Source organism: Callorhinus ursinus, unplaced genomic scaffold (assembly GCF_003265705.2).
Source record: "Callorhinus ursinus isolate GAN/ISIS: 27379988/994484 unplaced genomic scaffold, GSC_fseal_2.0 scaffold4, whole genome shotgun sequence".
Taxonomy (NCBI): domain Eukaryota; kingdom Metazoa; phylum Chordata; class Mammalia; order Carnivora; family Otariidae; genus Callorhinus; species Callorhinus ursinus.
Window position 1 is genome coordinate 31,720,186 of NW_027397066.1, and position 7,330 is coordinate 31,727,515.

At 44.7% G+C, this 7,330-nt stretch overlaps 1 long non-coding RNA gene across 1 annotated transcript in view; it reads right to left on the reverse strand.

The window, feature by feature from the left end:
• LOC141372449 (uncharacterized) overlaps positions 1 to 6,011 on the reverse strand; it is a 37,336-nt gene extending 31,325 nt beyond the window's left edge. Inside the window, exons 1-2 of the long non-coding RNA XR_012377703.1 lie at positions 5,887 to 6,011; positions 4,846 to 4,928 (exon numbers count right to left, since the gene is read on the reverse strand). This is a non-coding gene — a long non-coding RNA (uncharacterized lncRNA). The remainder of the gene's footprint in view (positions 1 to 4,845; positions 4,929 to 5,886) is intronic.
• Between the last annotated feature and the right edge of the window lie 1,319 nt (positions 6,012 to 7,330).

A 7,330-nucleotide genomic window follows, 5' to 3' on the forward strand; every position in this document is an offset into this window, starting at 1 on the left:
GGATTTCTAGGGTCTTCTGGAACTGCCTTCTTCAGAAAAGAACAACCCACCTTTTTAAAAGTAGTCCCTGGCATGCTATTGAGCCATATTAGAGACTGACATTTCTCCCTCCGGCAACTGCCTCAATTTTTGTTGTTGTTGTTGTTCTTGTTGGCTTCTCATTACAATAAAATTTCTTGAAAGAATGGTCTTCATATTCACTATCTCCACTTATTCATTTCCCATACTGTTTTGAAACTACTCCAAATCAGGCTTTCACCCCCATGGTTCCACTAAAACTGCTTTTGTGAAACTTACCAATGACTTCCATGTTCCAAATCCAATGACTAATTTTAGTCCTCTTCATACTTGATCTGTCAGTAGCATCTGACCCAGTTGGACATGCCCATCTTGAAACAGCTTCTCACCTTGCTTCCTGGGACGTCACTCTCTCTTCCTGTCTCACTGGTTCCTCCTCATCACCTTGGCTGGTTCTTCTCATATCCCTAACCACTAATGGTGGAATCCCTCAGATTCACCCCTAGATTGCTCTTCCTCTCTGCCTACAGCCCCTCTTCTTAGGTGGCCTCCTCCCACCTGTAGCTTTAATTTTTCATGTGCTTTCCACTCCCAAATTTATACCTATAGCCCCATCCTGTCCCATGAACTCCAGACTCATGTATCCAACAACTTGTTGGACCTCTCTATTAGTTGTTTAACAGGCATCTTAAACTTAACAATTCTAAAACCAAACTCTGGATCCCTTATTCCCAAACCTCTTCCTCCACCAGCCTTCCCTATCTTAGTAAGTAACAGCTCTATTCCTCCAGCTGCTCAGACCCAAGTCTTGGGCTCATCGTTACTTCTCTCCTTCTAAGTTCACATTCCACTCATCACAAGATCTTGCCAACTATTCCTTCAAAATATTTGGAATCTGGAAAATCCTCAGTCCAAGCCACGATCGTCTCTTGCTTAGATTATTGTATCCTGTTCCCTCGCTTCTGTCTTTGCCCCTCTTCGATTTATTTCAAAATTTGTAGCCAGAATGATCTTGTCTGGCTTCTGCTGAAAATCCTCCATAAGTTTCCCGTCTTCTTCAGCATAAAATTCAAAGTTCTTGCAGTGGCCCTCAAGGTCTGCCTTTGCCTCTGATTCCCCTCTGACCTCACCTCCCACCACTTCCCCTGCACCCTCCCTGGAACACCCCCCTCTGTCTTGGACACGCTACCTTCAGTCAGCCTCAGGGCTCACCTCCTCACTCTTCACCAACTCCATTTCCCCAGAGACACCGCCCCTCTCTATCTTCTGTACCTCTCTTTATGTTTCCTCATAGCATGTCTTGCTACTTGATATAGCATACAATATATTGATTTTATGGTCTGCCCCAACCCAGTTGATTTTAAGTTCTAAGAGAGCAAGAGCTTGCTTGATTTCTGTATCCCCAGCACTTAGAACAGCGGCTGGAATAAGATAAATGCTCGACAGATTTTTGTTGAGTGCATGAATAAATATCAGGTCCTGTGCTAAGCATGTGGGGGGCGGGGAGGAAAATGTAGATCAAAAATAAATTGAGACCTTTAGCAGTTCCCAGCATGGTACCCTTCTCCATAGCACAGGGTTTATGTATAGATCTTCATAGACCACAACAAATATTTGTAACCAGAAAAGTGTAGTCAATCATAGAAAATAATTGGGTTTACTGTTCCTGTTCCTTCTGAACTTAGGATATTACCTTATTTAGGATATTTGACATAGATCCATTTGCTAAAGCAAATTCAGATGTTAATACCCAAGTCCATATGTATTTTCTGCTTGCCTATGAATGGAAGAATTCCATGTAGCCAGGTCTGGTCTTAGAGACAGCAAGAGTTTCCTAGATGCCTGAGTGATACCATCTACCCCTCTCTTACCAACCCCCTCAAAGGTCTCCCCCACGGTGGTTCAGCAGAACCCAAAATTACACAATTTACAATTCACTGACCTCTGAAAAAAGCAAGTCACACCCCATGGAGAGCTGCAAACAAAAGCAGTCCTGAGCCAGATTCCTTGTTGACTCTGGTCTCTGGTTACACCCCAGGCATAAAAAGGGAGGAAATGTGGTCTTCAAAGCCAGTGCCTCCCCACTTTTGTCTGTCCCCAACAGAAACCCTTCCCCCACTCCAGCCTCTACTTGAGGCACACACTGTGAGTTAAAAACACAAATGCTGCCCAGGGAGGCATTTTCAGGTTACAAACTATATATAGCGAAAGTAACTTAACAGGTCCAATCTCATGTTCTCTGCCTTGGCAAGGGTTTAAAGACTTAAACAATTCCTCTCAAGCATGCCCTGTTGTGAATCCCCTTCCTGTCCAAAACCCTTTCTTGGCCCAGACCCCAGTGTCACCTATCAGAAGAATCTGGCCACTCCCAGTGTGCTCTCTTTTCTTCACCTCCTCACGAAGCAGAGACTTTTCCCAAGGGCCCCGGTCGGCCCCCCCAGAGGTAAGGCCACACGGCTGACATCTCAGGAGCGATTACCTTGTCTCCAGAATTCCAGAAAGGACTTTCCTCCGACCCTTCAGTTTCCTGGATTCGGAGTCTCCTGTTTTGGGGGGCCAGGGCTGGAGGGGACCATAGGGCAGGCCTGAATGAAGCGTCTCCCCCACCACACACCACCTGCAGATTTCACTCATCCACCTTGATGTCTGTTTCCCTGGCCTCATTACCCTCCTCAACACAACGTTCCACACAGCCGTGGACCTGGCAGGAGGTGAAGGAATACTTGTCATTCCCAGTTTGAGCTGTTGGGTTCATCATCCATGCCAACTCTTACCATTTTCACAGAGATGAACCCCCAGGCCCAGAAAGTGGAAGCAAGCCATGTACTCACAGTCAAAGAACTTGGTAGGGTCCAAGGTGAGGCAGGAGTCCCTGACACACAGACCCACGCTGGGGCTTCTCCTGTGGCACCAACCTCTTCACTTACGTTCTTCAGTTTTTTTCTTCCTGTCCCTCTCTCTCTTTTAGCCTACTTTTAAGTCTTTCTTAGAGTGGTATTTCTTCGGGGGGTTCCACGGGGACCCAGCCCCCAAGCATATCTAGGTAACTTCCTTCTTGTTACATTTCAAAAGCTCACCGCTCTGTCCCCCCAGCTTCTTCAGCCCACTTATTGGGTTCAGACCCCTTCACTGCTCTCTTCTTGTCTCCACACACATTAGATTGTAAAGAACTTTGGAGTTCTTAAAGCATGTTTATGTCCAGGACCTCACTGATGATCACAAAAAGTCTTGTGAAGCCATTGAAGAATGTGGGTTCTGGGGCGCCTGGCTGGCTCAGTCAGTAGAGCGTGTGACTCTTGATCTTGGGGTTGTGGGTTCGAGCCCCACATTGGGTGTAGAGATTACTTAAAAAAGTAAAAATTCTTAAGAAAAAAAAAGGAATGTAGTTTCTTTTCTTCACTTCTACAGGGGCAGAGGATGAAATGCCAGGTAAGGGACTTGTCTACCACTACCCAGTAAACACGCTACAGAGCCGAGGGGCAGGGTCTTCATTCCGCACCTTCTAAGGGTCTTTCATTCTCAGCCTTGTCTCTCTCTGTGGATTGGTCCCCAGGACACCATTCCCACCCAGCTTTTTCCTCCACACATTTATTCCCTTGGTTTCATTCATCTGTCAACTTCTGTTTCCAAAGATATATATTTCTATTTTTTCCTAGACATCTCCACACTTGGATGACACCTCGGGAGCCTCACCCCCCCCCCCGAGTATGTCTATGTCACTTATTATTCCTCATGCTGTCCAAGCTTATGGGTTAAGAGCCTAAAATCAGACACACCTGTACCCCTATCCTGGCTCTGCCTCTTACCAGCAGTGTGACCTTGAACAAGTTACTTAGCCTCTGAGAGCCTCAGTCTTTTCATTTGTTAATTGAAGGATAACTATCTCATGGGGCCATTGTGACGATTAAGTAAAGATATGGCGGCACATAGTAAGTGCTCAGTAAAATAATAACTATCATCTTCATCAGTATCTTTTACCTGGGATGGCAGTATGTCTCTTAACTGTTCTTCTACCTCTGAGCATATTCCTCTGAGTTGTCCAAACCATCTACAAATTACCTTTCTCACACACACACACACACACACACACACACACACACACACACACCCCTAGAAGAAAAATTTTCCTTCCACACCAATATGGGAGAAAGGGAATTTTTTTAAAAAACAACAACAATGGGGCGCCTGGGTGGCTCAGTCAGTTAAGTGCCTTTGGCTCAGGTCATGATCTCGGGGTCCTGGGATGGAGCCCCTGCATCGAGCTCCCTGCTCAGTGGGGAGTCGGTTTCTCCCTCTCCCTTTACCCCTCCCCCTCCTCTCTCGTGCTCTGTCTCTAGCGCACTCTCTCTCTCAAATAAATAAGTAAAATCTTTAAAAAACAAAAACACTGAAATCCCACCCTTCCCTCTTCCTGCACAAAAACCAGATCCTTTCTACAAAGAAAGAGGCCGGATTCTGAATTCCAATCCTGGTCTACCACTCACTAGCTGTGCAACTGTGGGCAGAGAGCGTATCCCTACCCTGCCTCAATTTTTCCCTTGATTAAAATAGGGAGAAAATCTGCCCCAAAGGTTTCATGTGACAATTAAATGAGACAACCCATGTAAAATAGTTAGCAGGTGGCGGCAGGTAATAAGCTCTCAACAACTACTGGGCTTTCTTAGCTGTAGTAGTGTTCATATGCTTTTTCCTTTGCCTGAACCGGTTTCACAGGATCTCATCACCACCACTGCCTCCTCACTTCCTGTCTTGTCATCTGCAAGACACCTCCTCCATGAAGCCTTTCGGGACTGATTGCTTCTGAATTCCCTTTATGAGAGTACATACTCTTTCCAGGCTGGGCTATCTGCATTCGTTTGCCTGGAGGCCTTCTTTACTATGTCACGAGCATCTTGAAGAAGACAAGTCTCCTGCCCATTGCAAAAGAAGAGAGGGGAGGAGAGGAAAAAGTCAGTGGGGAGAAGAGGGAGAAGGGGAAGAAATGCTGATGTCTGAGCTGTAAACTCTCCCAACCTTCATGCTTAACCTTGACCCAAACTTACAGGGGCAGAAATTGCTTAAAAAGAAATCCTTGGGGTGCTCAGGCAGTTAAGTATCCCGACTCTGGGTTTTGGCTCAGGTCAATGTCTCAGGGTGGTGAGATCAAGCCCCACCTGGGGCTCCGCGCTCAGCGGGGAGTCTGCTTGAGATCATTTCCCTCTGCCCCTCCCCCCCCACTCTCTCTCTCAAATAAATAAACAAATCTTTAAAAAATAAATAAGATGAAATAAAACCTTTTTAAAAAACGTATATTTAAAAGCATTATAATGACCCATAGATTCTAGTACCATCCTCTCGAGAAATATTTTTAAATATTTAAGAAACCCCATTTACATTATTTTACATCAGTTCTGCCTCCGACTGCACCCCCAAGCCAGAATCTGAGGGAGGGTGCTATTTTGCTCACACCCTTTCCTGACATTCTCTTTTTGAATGTTTTCTTAAAGCAATTAAATCGACCGCTATGAATTTATTTATCAGGTTTATTCCTCTCTACCCAAAGACCCCGGGCCATCAGCAAGCCCCTTTGCCTTGGGAGAGCGCCCTGTGCAGGGGAAACGGCCCCGAAACCGACGCGAGGGTGAGTGGGGGGAGCCCTGTAAGTGTCAGCCTGTACCTAGAGGCTGCAAGACATGCCACAAGCACCCACAACACACGTTCTTGGCCCCAGAGACCAGGACATTTCACTTGCCATTATATATGCTCTTTCCAGAAATTAAACGTCTCTGGGCAAATGAGAAAGAAGTCGCTTTTCCACATCACCACCTCCCCTCTCAACCCCCGCCCCAAATTCCTACTTCCTTCATATCTATTGAAAGTAGGACTTACAGTTTACATAAACTCCAAAGTAAATGAGGAAAACTCAACATCTCCTGGAATTGATACTTCTGCGTCTTACAAAAGAATAAATACAACTCATATCCTCTTTTGTTTGTCATGATACGGGGGCGGGGTGGGGGGGGGGAGAAGGAGAGAGGGAAGAAAGAAAAAAGTCTAGATTCTGTTCGTTTCAATCTGGAATGCAAACGACAGGCACCAGCCTTCGCATCTCACAATGAGTGCCTTGGAGAAATGGTGATGTGCCAGGGGTGGGGGAAGAGCTGTTTTTAAAGAACCAAAACAAAGTTACAGAAACTAGAACACCCAAATGTTTGTAAGCGTCTAAACTAGCTGAGAAACAGGGTATGAAAGACTACGGCCAGCGCTTCCAGGGACCTGAGTGGCCCGGAAGTACAGAGCTATCTGGGCTGAATACTGCGAGCTGCAGGTGCAGGTCACAGATGGGAGGTTTGGTTGTGGGAACATGCCAAGTACGTAACAAACCTCAATTGAAGGGAGCCAAGTTTAGGATCATAGCCCCAACTTGAATACAGGAGGCAGCAAATTCCATAGGATTTAGGTATAAAAGGAGAATTGCCATGTTTTTCCTTATGAGTTCATTTAAATACTGAGCAGGAAGAGGTGGTATCATATTTACTTTTCACTGAGTGCATTTTCATGATGGAGTCAGCTCTTTAGAAACGGAGTTCTTTTGCATGATCATTTTAGCTCTCCCCTATCAGAAGCAGTCCTATCTTCATCAAAACAAAAACAGATTAATTTGGCTAAAGAATGTTTACAGAAACTTGTATATTTCACATCCAAGTACAAAATGCAGCAGCTAGAAATATCCTAACACGAAAACAACACAATCCCAACTTAGATCACAGTTTTGCCTATTTAAATCTCTCCAGATTGATTTGTAGTCCTGGAATGGATCGGGGAAGACAAGAAAGAAACTAATAGTTTTTTAAGCCTTTATAAAACACTTGAGACTCCTTAATAGCCATCTCAATCTTCACGGCAGCTCCATGATAGGTATTATCATTCCTAGTTTACAGATGAGGACACTGAAGCTCATAGAAGCCAAGTTACTTAACCAAGGTCATACAGCTAGTGAATGGCAGAGACGGTATTCAAATTCGTATATTTAGGATTTCTCCTTGACAAATTTAGAGAGAGCCCTTGTATATTACTGGATATCACGGGGAATACGATGAGAACTTTGGCACAAATTACAGCTTTGTTAAAGTGAGGTGGTTGAGGATCAGATTTCACTATTCATTAGAGAATAATTTCTGGGGAGATGCTTATGCATTGTATTTTTTACGTGTCAAAAACCTGAACTTGGAATTGATAGTCCAATTTGCAGTACTTTTAAAATATTATCTGCTCTAATTTAAAGACATTTTCATGCTTTCCTTTTTCATTTTTTATGGCATAGTTCTAGAAT